This window comes from Cupressus sempervirens, chromosome 7, assembly GCF_028749045.1.
Source record: "Cupressus sempervirens isolate cs-2001-9-10 chromosome 7, ASM2874904v1, whole genome shotgun sequence".
In the NCBI taxonomy this organism is placed as follows: Eukaryota; Viridiplantae; Streptophyta; class Pinopsida; order Cupressales; family Cupressaceae; genus Cupressus; species Cupressus sempervirens.
Window position 1 is genome coordinate 204,294,753 of NC_143124.1, and position 14,067 is coordinate 204,308,819.

The window sequence follows — 14,067 nt, forward strand, 5'->3', positions numbered from 1 at the left end:
ACACCAATAGTGGCTCTATCTAGGGATGATAGACTACCTAAATCTATGCAAGAATTTAGAATCTCTGGGAGAGCAGACCACATATATGGTAAGATGACAACTTCTTTAGAGAGCACTGAGCAATAGACAAAAACAAGGAACTAGACTTCACAAGGATACTTACAAGGCCTTACAGAAAAAAAAATGATAGGAAACCCTAAAACTACTGTTTGTGGAGAAAATAAGTATTTTTCAAGAAAAATACCTCTTCAAGAACTGTCCATGAACTAGCAATTCAAGAATACTGTCAAATACATCTTTGAGTATATAAGAATCTTCAGCCCAAGTATTTTCAATTAGATATGGGCCTAACCAAATAGGATCAAATTTTCCATGTCTTCTTTTATCCTCAATTTTGGCATTCCACATCAGGACTAAATCTCCATGTTCAAACTTTCTACTTATAGTTCTTCTATCGTAGAGTGTCTTAACTTGCAATTGCAGCTTTTGATTCTTTAGAGATGCTTCTCTTCTGGTTTCTACCAATCCTACCAATTCATCCATTCTTTCTTGCATTTCATCTATAGTATCTTGATCATACAGCTGGATGTAATTGTAGAGTCCCATCAAGTTGTTCTAAGGCATTTTGGCTTGAATCCCATACACTAAATCAAATGGAGCTACACCAATTGCTTTCTTTACAGTTACTCTGTCAGCCCATATTGCCAACTATAACTTGGAATCCCATGCCTTTTTATTATCATCCAGGGTCCTCTTAATGACCTTGAACGGGCTCTTATTTATGGGCTCATCTTGTCCATTCCCTTGTGGATGATATGGAGCAGATGATGACCTTGTCATTCCATATTTATCACAAAAGTTGATGAATTCCTCAGACTTGAAGCACATAGCATTATCTGTTATAATTTTCTGTGGACAACCAAATCTAGAAATAATATTATTCAGTAGGAAATTATTGACCACTTTACTTGTTGTGTTTCTTGTGGGGATAGCCTCTACCCATTTTGTAAAGTAGTCAGTAGCAACCAGAATCCAAGAATAGCCAGTACTAGACTTGGGGAAAATCTCTCCTATTAAGTCCAGACCCCATTGTTGAAAAGGAGCTTGAATCTCCACTGGCTTTAGTGGAGTATTTCTTGAGAATTTTAGTTTTCCAACAAACCTCTGACAAGGGTCACACTTCCTAACCATAACTTGGGCATCTTTAAAAAGGGAAGGCTACCAAAACCCAGCTCTCATTATCTTATGTGCAATAGTTTTGGCCATGTAGTGTCCCCCACATACTCCAGCATGCATTTCTTTCAAAACCTCTTTTGCCTTTTCTTCATCAACACACTTCAACATAACTCCCTCAAAATTTCTCCACCATAGGTTATTTTGGACAATTATATACTTGATGGCTTGCAATTTAGTATTCCTCTTTTCATTGTTAGGTAGATGGGGAGGAGCTTCCATATGTTGCAAGTGATATATGACATTGGTGTACCAATCACATTGGTCCATGTCACATAAGTCAACTCTGAGATCATCATTTACCATATATATTTGGTTAGCCTCTAGATTAGTTCCAGCCATGAGTTTGGCCAAACCTTGACCTCTTACTAACTTTTTTATTTGTATATCAATGTTAAATTCTTGGATTCTATTGATCCGTCTACACCTCTTGCCTGATACTTCATGTTGAGAGAATATATCCTTGACTGCAGCACTAGGTACAAAAGCGATAATAGTAGCACCTACCAAGTAACATCTGAAAGCTTTTACAATATTTACCAAAGAATATGCTTGCTTTTCATTTATTTCATACTTTAGTTCAGCAGGCTGCAGTGACTTACTGAAAAAAGCAATCGGTTGCTCATATCCTTCTTGATTCTTCTGCAATAAGACTGCAACTACAGTATGGAATGATGCAAAAGAGAAAATATGCATGGGTTTTTCATAATCTGGGGTCCTCGGCACTGGAGCATTTTTTATTGCAATTTTTATATCCTGGAATGCTTGTGAAGGTTCACCATTCCAATCTATAATGGCTCCCTTCTTGAGCATCTTTGAGATGGGTCTACTGATTTCAGCAAAATTTGTAACAAATCTCCTCAAAAAATTGACTTGGCCAAAAAAGGATTGAATTCCTTTCACATTTTTTGGTTTGGGGACTTTATCAATAGCTGCTACCCTTTTAGGATCTATTTTTACCCCATCCTTAGACGCTATGTGTCCTAATAATTTTCCTTTTGTGACCTCGAATGTGCATTTCTTTGGGTTTAAAGACACTCCATATTCTAGGACTTTTATAAAGATTTTTTCCAGATGTTTGCAGTGATCTTCAGCCTTATTAGAATATGCTGTAAGATCATCTTGGTACTCAACCATAAATTTGTCAATATACTCATGAAATGCTACATCCATGGCTCTTTGGAAGGTAGCTCCTGCATTAATCAAGCCAAAAGGCATCCTTACATACACATATGTTCCCCATGGGGTTGTGAAGGCTGTCTTGAACTGTTCACTTTCTTTTACTATAACTTGATTGTATCCAGAGAAACCATCCATCATTGACATTAATTTAGAGCCAGTCACTTGATGCAACATGGTTTCCATATTAGGTAAGCCAAAATTGTCTTTCAGAGATGCAATGTTTAAATTTCTAAAATCAACACAAAGCCTAATATCTCCATGCTTCTTCCTAACAAGAACCAAGTTTGAAACCCAGGTGGAATGCCTGATTGGCTTGATTATTCCACCATCTCTTAGTTTTGTCAGTTCTTCTTGCATTTTTGGGGCAAGGGTAGGATTGATTGGTCTCTATTTTTGCTTGAAAGGTCTTACCTTTTCCTTCAATGGTATGACATGTTGGAAAAGATCCTCCCTATAAGCCTTAAGGTCATCATATGACCAAGCAAAAACATGTCTATATTTTCTAAGTAGGTCAATCAATGTTTTCCTGATTTTAACAGGGAGATTTTGGCCAATATAAACCCTTTTAGGAACTTCATCAGTACCCAAGTTTATTTCTTCTAACTCCTGAGGTTTGGGGTTATTTACTCCTGATTTTACTCTGTCTTGGTTATCAAAAATATTTTCCAAGACTACTAACCCCTTCGGCATCTTATTTGTTTTCAATTGCATTATCTCTTGACCAAAAATGGTTTCCTTCCCATTTATGGTTTCAATCAGTCCACTGCAATCCATCTCCTGACCATGGTACTTGTCTTTATTTAACAAAAAATTTGTAATATATTTTTCATCTTCAAAAACCTGCCAATTTTCAATGTTGTTAGGTATGGAAGGTTTGTTTTGCACCTCAATCTTGGAGATTCCTGCAAATGATATCTCTTTTGGCTTGATTGCTACATTTGCCAACATATCAGCCATCTTATTTTGGGTCCTATCTCTCCATGAGATCCCAAATGCATCAAAGAATTCTATCTGATCCTAGACTACATTTCTATATTGTTTCAATCTCTTATTCTTGGATGAGTAGGTTCCTTTGATCTGAGAGATAATTAGTTCAGAATCCCCTATGACACATAATTTCTTAATTCTATGATGTATGGCCACTTTGAGTCCTAGCAGTAATGCTTCATATTTTGCAATATTATTAGTTCCGGTAAACTTCAAGGTGAATGAATACCTAAAAGTGTTATTTTTAGGGGACACAAAAACTACACCTGCCCCTGCACCCTCTTTAGAACTAGCCCTATCAAAGAACATTGTCCATAATTTTGGTGAATTCATGCAACATTCAACTTCATGTTCAATGATAGCAAGTAAGTTTTTAACTTCTTGAATAATTAATTCAGCCCTAAAAGCATTAATCCCAGTATCTAGGAAACAAGTGGTATCTTTGTCAATTTCTTCACCTAAAATGTGGTTAACCCTTGGTTCCCTATTTACCCTGACAGATTTGTCCCCTATATGAAAAGTGGCATAAGTAAGATCACATTGTAGGCTTCCCCCCATGGAAACACTCCATTTTCTGGAGAGTAACATTCCATAGTGTGGAGGTATATCTACCACAAGGACATACATGGTTAATTCTACTTCAGGATATGTAGCCAGTTTGAATGGTAAGGCATTTATGGTACCTATGACTGGGACTTCCCTAGCATCCATCCCTCTGCATCTACCCTGCTTTGTATCCACCTTCAATCCTAAGGCTTCCATTACTTTGAAAGGCATTATAGTGTTGGAAGCTCCTGAGTCTATCATGTAATTTTTTAAGGTCTTCCCCTTTATGATTAGACTAAGGAAAAAAGGATCAATATCTTCTATGTATGCCACTGAGGAATCATCTAGAAACATTTAAAGAATTTGGGATATGATATCACTATCCTCTATTACTAATGGCGTCTGTTGGGACACAGTTTGTTCTACAACAATATTATTGTTTGCTATTCCACCCAACCATGACAAAGCCTTATTCTTATGCTCTTCAATTCTAAAAAGTTCAGACAAGGGCACTTTTACAATAATTTGAGATAACATGGATATCATATCAATAGGTTCAACAATAGTAGGTTTTATAATAGTACCTGGAGTTAGAATCTTTTGAGCAATAGGCACCACATTTTTCTTGATAACATCAAGTTTTGATTTCTTTGGTTGCACAACTGGTTTTGTTGCTTCACTTATCTGAAATTGAACCTTCTTCTTTGGTTCCCATTTCTTACCCTTGTTTTTCTTGATCTTAGGCACATCTACATTGACTTTCTTATTTTGATCATTCATCTTATAAGTGATGTCTTTGATGAATACACTAGGTGGCCTTCCTGCATCATTATTTATTGGTCTATTTCTCAAATTATAATTACTATGGACTTTTGAAATCATTTCTGCTGTAATTATGTCAATTTCCTCCTTGGAGGGCATTCTTAAGCTTGTGAGACCTACATCAAAAAATGTACTGCATACCTTATCTGTATCATACCCTTCATCATCTAAAAGCACTTGCTGATGATGTAGCTGGTAAGCAATTCTCTGGCTAGTAATATCATTTTCAGGCTCTTTTGAATCAGAATCTATCAAATCATCACACATATTCACCATATTGCAACTTATATCATCATGGGTTTTAGTTTCTTCTTCAGGTTGCACTCCTTGAGCATGGGCAAATGACTGAGCAACAACACAATAATTAGTAGAATGAGGTGATTGACATATAATGCACCATGGTACGTCATCATTCATATTTACACTGTTCCTTTGTAGGGGATCTAGAGTACCCTTATCCTTCACATTGTGGGTCTGGTTGGGAACTAGTTTACCATCTTTCCACTGAGTGGTGTAAGGGTAATTTTGCATTCTAGGCTTCCTATTGAAATTTTTGTTATTCACAGGGGGTCTTTTAGCAACATTTGGCTTATTGAAACTAGTGGAATTCATCTTCTTGAGCATTTCTAAAACCTAGCCTATAGTAGGTTCTTCGAGCTTCTTTCCTATAGGAGTTTTGTCACCCTCCCTTTTATTATTGTTCTTATGATTAAAAAGCTTATGATCATCCCTCCTTCCTAATTTTCTAGATGCCTTCCTATTTTTCTCTATATTTACTGCAATTTTATAGGCATCTCTTAAAGTTTTAGGATCCTTATCCCTCAATTGATAAGCCATTTTGCTATCAAAAGCATTGAAATATGTTGTGAGACAGAAATCTTCATTTAACCTCATAACTTGAAAAAGTCTGTACATACTTTTTTGAAATCTCACATTGAAATGAAATGTGGACTCATTTGGATTCTTCTTGATATTGTTGAACTCATTCAACATGAATCCTGCATTAGTGTTGTCCCCATATTTGTCTTTGAACAATTTCTCCAAGTCACTCCATGAGGTAATACTATCATCAGGCAACCTCCTAAACCAATCCCTTGCATCCTCTGTTAGTGAATGCACAAACAATTTCATTACCATATCTTCATGTTCAACTTCATAATCATTCAACATATCAATAAAAATTCTCAAATGTTCTTTGCCAGTAATAGCATTATTCCTAGAGAACTTGACCACTTTATCTATTAAATCAAATGATATGGGATGTGGAGCACCAGGAATACAAGCAAATGATATTTGTCTATACTTTTCTAGGTATACAGGTTTCTTCTGGAAACTAGGAACATTTGAAGTACTAGCTATATTAGCTTGATTCAAGGGAGCAGCTTGGGATTGTTGAGGTGGGACAAATGGGACTTGGGTGCCAATAGTGGAAGATGAGGTAGGAGCAGATTGGGGTACTCCCTGAGTTGAGATTATTGGGCCACTAACTGGTGCAGGATTTGTAGGTGGGATAAACAAATTGGGCCATAAAGCCAATGTAGAATTAGACTTTATGAATTGGATTTTCCTTCTAGTTTTTGCAGCTTGAGCTTCATTCTCAACCTTCTCAAGTTCTTTTGCAAGATCTTCCCTCTTTTTTCAAGCTTTCTCAAGATCTAGATCTAGTTTTGACATGGAGGATTGTATAGGTTTGCTAGGTATAGCTTGAGGCTCATTTATCTAGATTCCTATAGCTTTGCCTTTCCCTTTATCTAGAGCTTTTGTAGTGGTTTCTACAGGATCCACTTGAACAGGTTTATAGGCTTGGACTTGAGCAATAACTGGTTCTTGCCTTTGATTTAGGCATTTCTCCTATTCTTGAACTTTAGCTCTCAGATTATCAACACCTCCAAAAACATCCTTATGGAGAGTTTTCGTATTTTCTTCTAATTTTTTATTTTGCTCCTTCAACACAACCATCCTTCTTAGCAAAGCACCTCTTTCTATTATGGCATCCAAGGTGGCTTGCTCCTTCTCTTTTTCAAGATGAATGCATTTAGCTTCTTCCTTATCAATCCATTTCTTCAAAAATTCTATTTCAGACTGCACTTCTTTAGGATTTTTAGAAGTTGCCTCTGAATCAGCAGGGTCATCTAAATCTATAAGATTTGGTTCTACATATGGGGCTACTCTAGGATTAAAAGGATTATCAGATGAACTCCTAAATCCTAGCCTATAGTTCATATCTGCTACAGGACCTGGTCTTGATGAAGCAATTCCCATAGTAGATACATCTTTGTCTTGAAAAAATCTCTCATTTGGTAATGGGGTACTGAAAATTCCTCCTAAGAGTCTTGTAGTTTCGGATTCAGAGCTAAGTGAAGAAGACTCTCTTCCTATTACTAGTTGATAATGGGAATTGACGGATGCATTACTTCTGGGCTTCCAAGTGGGATTTGGATCTATCTTCTTCTTATTTTGGTTCTTCCTACCTTGGGGTAGATCAGTATACATTGATACATTGGGATTGGCTCTCATGTAAGCTCTTGTGTTTTTTCTCTTATCAACCATATTCACCTTTTGTTACAATAAGCACTAGCTTCAAAACCTTGACTAAGTCGCCACCCTATTTCAGAAAAATATGTAATGACACTTTTGTTGACTAAAGGAAAAAAATACACAAGTAGAAACAAAAATATCTGGCACAGACAGACCAATCACTGATGTCGTAAGACTGCAACTCTTGCTTGTTAGATAAGACACTTGGATAGGCTAGATACGTCAGTGTGTAGCAATGGTACTTGGGCTCTATCTTCTTTAAATTTTCAAGGTTTGACATTAAAATATTCCCTTATAACCATGGCAAAAACTTAGATCACATGAGACACATGTACACAAAAGGACCAAAGAAATTGTAGTACTTTTCACAGATGTGTTGGACAAGTCCCCAGCAGAGTCGCCATTTTGTTTGAGTTTTAAAATGCACAAAAACTACTAAGTGAAAAAAGGCTTAATACCAAGATAATAGTACATACACAACCTAAAGACTAGCCAATTCTTATTAACAATTGCATATGCAAAGTACTTGGACCCAACTTCAAAAAAACCACAGATGGTTTTCTGCTCTTTTGGCTCTCCAAAACCAGGGCGGGTATACCCAGGGATGATTCAAAATTTGAATAACTATATGAGGTTTATTCTTAGTTTCCTTCTAATTCTTATTTCAAAATCCTCAAAACATAAACATAATTCCTATTAACTTGATAAACACATCCCATGAAATAGATATGGCCAAGAATTCTTCTATAGATCTGCAGATGTCCTTAACAATAGTGGCTAACTGTAGCTAAAACATTCCATGCAGACAAGTGCTGGCCAACTTTGAAGATCTACAGGAAATAAAAGTAAAATTTGATTTGATGATGCATTTGAATAATCATTTATAATATATTTCTCCTTCAGCTGAAATAACTTGATTAGTGCCTAATCCATTGGGGTTCAGAGTCTATGGTGAATTCTTAGATCTAATTTGTTGCCTTACAACAAATTCTATCAGCAATTCTTATCAGAATTTATCATTCAAAATCCTTTTCAATACTAAAGAGATCTCATTACATTCATAAAAGCTTTTATTTAATCCATTGAATTAATAGCAATGATAAATGGATTTACAACCTAACTAGATTGCATTGAATTGCACAAGCTTTTACTTATACAACATCAAGGTAGCCAAGTACTTAAAAGGAGACAAAATTCAGAAAGAACTAATATGAGGACAGTTCAAAATTTGTATTCATTTCCTTTGAAAATGGTATATCCTTTACAATAGACTCAGAATGGCCTTCAGAAAGAAACACAGCTCATTCTATATTCATGTATTCTCAGAGAATTTACAGAAAAATACATTATAAATTTGCTTCCAAAATTTGAGCCAAAAATAGACTAAGTGTAGTCCTTAGAAAAATAGAATTTGAACCATTCTTTAGCCTTGGAATCTCACTTAAATAGTGTGAGATGCAACAAGCTTCGGGCTAAAGAAAGTGGCATGTGTCTTCTAAAAGATACTGACAAATGTCTGTCATAAAAGACAAAAACAAAAAATAGAAAAGCTAACACATCGAATAATCCTTCGTGGGTCCCTTTCTGTTATGCTTCTCATTTTTTGAAACAAGAAGATAAGATCTGATTCTTCAATTATTCTTCATCCTTAGCGTAAATAGCCATGAGGTTTGAAAGTGATGTATCATCTTCAGTTACCTACATGTTTATTTCAACCTGGGGATTTTCCATGTCCTCATTAATAACTATGAGGGTAACTTTTACTTTTACATTTTCCTCCTCCTCATCTTCTGACATTTGTTCTAGAAACTGGTTTTTCTATTTATTAAAAGCATCATCATCTAACCAATCAAAACTTAGAGCATCTCTTTGTATCATTATTAAAGAATTTGCACTTTCTTCTAAATCATCAAATTCTTTTCATAGCAGTATAAAATAACTATATTTTTACTAGCTCTTCATTTTTCTTTGCCTAGAACCAGTGGCTAGTTTCACTCATGATGTTTATTATTCTTTCATTAAATAACTCGTCCAACTCCTTTTTCCACTTTTCATTTTTCCTTTATTGTATCAACAGATTCTAAAGCACAAGGAAATAAAGTGAATTTTCCAGCAATATATTGAGAAAAATAGAGTGTTAATCTTTTCTGTAAAGAATCTCTTTTATCATCAAAATTTTCTAGCTTATTTAATAAATCAAAGATTTTCTCAACTTGATGATAAGGCATTTGGACTGTAGATATACATATGATTGTAATATCATTATTCCTCTCCCTCCATTTATGTGCAAGAGGAGTCAATTTATCCTTATCTCTATTCAACTCATCCATGAGGGTTGCAATTCTTATCAAATGATCAAAAGAAGTTGACCATTGTATTTTATCCCTCAAATATATCACACCCTGCTTTAATTTTTCTTCATATAGATTTCTTAATTCTATCTGCAACTCATGTAATTTTGTTTTTTCTTCTTCAAAGTCCTCTACAGTATAGAATTGGGGCCTTTTAGGGGTGTCAAATATTTCAATAATAGGGGTTGATCCAGATCCAACCAATGACTATGAAAGGTATGCAATTGTAGGTGCACTGGATTCTTTGACCTTTCTTTTCCCAAGTATCCTCTTCATTTGAGACATTTTGTTTTCTAGTGACTGTATCTATATACCACTTTCTTCATATGCCTTTAAAACTTCTTCAAACCGAGCATTGAGTTTGGAAAACTTATCTTCTTCCTGTCCAGATACAACACCACCCAATTTTAGCACTTTTGAGGCCATTTCCATTACTTGTTTACTACTTACCTCACTAGCCCTGTATACTATCAATGTACCAGTATGTTCTGCAGTGGGAAACTCATGCATCCTGGTATTTTCTCTCTTATCTATGGACTACAAAACAAGGGCTTGGTGGTCATCACTAAATTTGACTCCGCTATGAGCTTGTAGTACTTGTTCAGTAGTTGTTAGTTGAACATCCTTCTGCTTCCTTACTAAATAAAAAATAATAGCATTTTCTATATCCCATTCTTGCAGAAGGAGGACCCCTGATTATCTAACTATTTTCCTTCCAGCTTTAGGAGTAAACTAGGAAAAATCACTCAAAAACTTTGATTTTACCTCTTCCTTAATAACCAGGCCAGGTTTATTTGGTTGCTTAGCCTTGCTCTTCTCACAGGCTTTCTCAAAATTATTTATATTTAATCTCCATAAAAACTAAGCAAAGGCCCTAGATCTAACAAAATTTTCATCGTTAATAAATCTTTCAGAAGCCTGGGCAACAATTGGGTCAATTTCCTTACCTTGGTAATCAACAATGGTTAGGTCCAAGGAAGGTGTAGGAGGTTCTTGTGGCTCTCCAATATCCAGGTCTATAGAAGTGACAATCACATCCCCTTCTCCTCCCATTTTTCTAAGTTGTTCCCTTAGAGATGCCTCATCATCTATCTGGATTGGAGACTAGCTTGGGGAGTATTGTTCTTTTTTAGAAGAAGAAGACCCATGCTCTAATTTTCATCTTTTTGGAGGGCTGCCTGTAGATGGACTTCTTGATCTTGGTTTCTTATGAGGGGGTGCCTATTGCACATTTTGAACCATGACATAACCTGCCCTTTTCTACAATGTATATTGGCCAGGAGTTACCACATTTCTACTACTCATTCTTCTTTGTATTTTTGCTGCCTTATCTAGGTGTGCCTCAATAAACATAGCTTTCTTTTCATTCATCGTTTGAATTATTATGGAAAAATTATTCATTAATGCCTGTATTTTAGCTCCCCAATATTTCTTATCTTTCAATTGGTCATTCTGGGGGTCAAAAGCATTAATGAATTCTAGGTTTTTGCTGAAAACCATCCATTTCTCTTTCCTTAATTCTTGCTCCTGCAATGTGAAAATATTTTTGATTATATCTTCTGGATAGTAAACCTGATGTACCATATGGGAAGCTCTCACCCTTTCTTTTAATAGGTTATAGAATTCTTCAAGGTCAATGAATCTGGTGTGAGATTCTGCAATGTTATATTTATTCAAAAAAAAATTTAAATGCTTCCACCCCTTTCTAACAAAAACAAAATCATGCACTACAGTAACCATTGGAAAGAAAGTGCCCTTCTTGACCAATTCCCTCTCATCTATAGTACGTATCTTCCATAAGAGCTCAGCTATCCCTATCTTCAAAGGCACATGAAAAGGTAAGACATGAGGTTTTCCTAAGAAATCATAAACTCTTCTTACTGTTGAAACATTGTAGGGAATTATTTCCCCCTAGTTATGACTGACAAGTAGCTCTTTAGCATGGTCCTTGGGTCTGACCAATTCTAATAATACTTATGGGATTCTAGGGCTATCTCCTCTTAAAAGTAGTCTAAGCTTTGATTCAAAATACCTATCAAATCTTACATAACTAGCATCAGTGGCCCCTGAAGTCATGTCCACACTCCACAACTGCACTGGATTCCTTTATCCATCCTTTGTTATTTCTAACACCATACCCTTGGAGAAGAAAGTATATCCTTTCTATAAACATACATGCATCATCAATGAATACCAACAGAATGGTTTTTTTACTTTCCCCTTTTCTATTCCAACCAGACCATTGTGAATCTCATTTGCTAGGAAAGTGGCAAAATCCAGAATCGTATTCATTCCAAATTGAAGGGTTTGAGCGATTAGAAGGACCACAGAACCTAGAATTTGATCACCTTCATCTATCTCGAAGATCTTGCAAAGAGAAAAATACAGTGCTTGAGCTCTCAAATTGAAATGTCTTCTCAATAATGGCTCTAGAGTATTGGATGTGATCAGAGGCAAATTACCAACCTTAGCAGCATGCTCCTGTAGTGGCCCTATTCTCAAGTACATTTATTGTGCATCATATCTAGCTTGCAAATCATCCATATCAATGATTTCATGCACAACATTGTTAGGGTTTAGGTTGAAAACCTCACTGAACAGCTCAGGGCAAACCCTAAAAAGGTTGACCCTCGAATGATTTTTTGCCCATCCCATGATAGGATCATACTTCTTTGCCAGGTCCATCAATAAATCACTATCAAAGAAAACACTGGGGACTATTAATTTTCCAATATCAAATTCCCATACATTTCTCATAGAAGTGTCGAGTTTTCACTCTGAAAACCATTTCTTAAACAACTCCAAACCTCCCATGGAAACCTAGGCATCTCTTATCCAATTAGCTTTGTCATAAAATCCTTCTGACACAACTAATCTAGGGTTTTTTGGAATGAGTTCCCTTCCCTTAGTTATTTCATGCACTGATAAGGGGAATTGTTAAAGAAAATCATCATGCACTAAATGTTTTAAATAATCTTTTTGTCCAGTAAACTCTTTTTGTGGAGGGATTTTTAATGAAGCTTTAGGAAATTCACAATAGCAGATGCTTCAAATTTACTCAAAAAGTCACAGAGCACTTACCCAAAAGAATTTTCACTTCTGCACTATATGATGTCTTCTGCAATTTTACTAGAGTATTAACTGAGAAATTCCATGCCTTAGCTCTGAAATCTTGAATGCCCTAGTGTTCTTTCTGCGCTTTGGTGATTCATTAATGTTGAAATCTATTCGCATAAAGTTATTTTCCATTAGTGACAACACTCATCTTATAGTTTAAACCAAGCATTGGCAATACAATTCAAACTGAGCACTAGCAATAAAGTTCAAATTGAGCATTGGCAACACAGTTCAAACCGAGCACTGGCAACACAGTTCAAACTGAGCACTGGCAACACAGTTCAAACCGAGCATCAAAGACACAGTGTCAACCGAGTGAAGTTGCACTTAGTGTTAACCGAGTGAGGAAGCACTTAGTTTTGACTGAGTGAGGAAGCACTAAGTGTTGACCGAGTAAGGAAACACTCAATGTTGACCGAGTAAGGAAGCACTCAGTGATAACCGAGCTCAGGAGGTTATCAAAGAAGTTAGTTTCTACCGAGTGACACTATATATACCAAGTCACCAATGGTTACTGAGTTCCAGGCAACATTGTATGACTAGTATGAACTAAGCCCCTACCTCTATCGAGTGCATGATGATGCCGAGTAATGTAGTGGATGCTAAGTATCAGAAGGTCATCAAGTCTATCTAAAGAACCTAAGTTCATTTTACCATTTGGTCGACTCAGTTATAATTTGTTTACTTGTGTTTGGCCGACCTTGCATGAATAATTATTGGGATGGTATATATACAATTGATACATTCAAAAAGGATATAAAATATTGCACAAACAAAAGGGTGATATAGATATTTCAAGAAGACATACAAGATATCTGGATGATAGTGCAAATTCATCAGCAGAAAAGAATACTCAACAAGGTCCATCAGGAGCAGAAATGATTTCATCAATCACAAAAGGTGATCTACAATAAAGAACTCAGTCAAATTGTAAGTTGATCTATTGGTTCATCCTAACAAGTGAATCATTTTTGTAAATCCTTCAACAAGGTAGACTTAACCATCTTTATACAAATCTCCTAACAGAGTGCATACTTATAAAGTATGTTTGTAAATCCTCTAACAAGGTGGATCTAGCAATCCTCTGTGCTCCTAATAGGGAAGATCACCATAAGTGATCATTTTAAGCCTTAACCAGCCAACTTCATACTACAGTAATGAAGCTCTGTGGGTATCATCCCCACCCCAGTTTTACTTTCTATTTTGGAATGTTTCTGGGTCACCAAATCTCTGTGCATATATGGTTTTAATGTTTAATAGTTTTTATGTAGTAGGATAAATGAGTAAATGT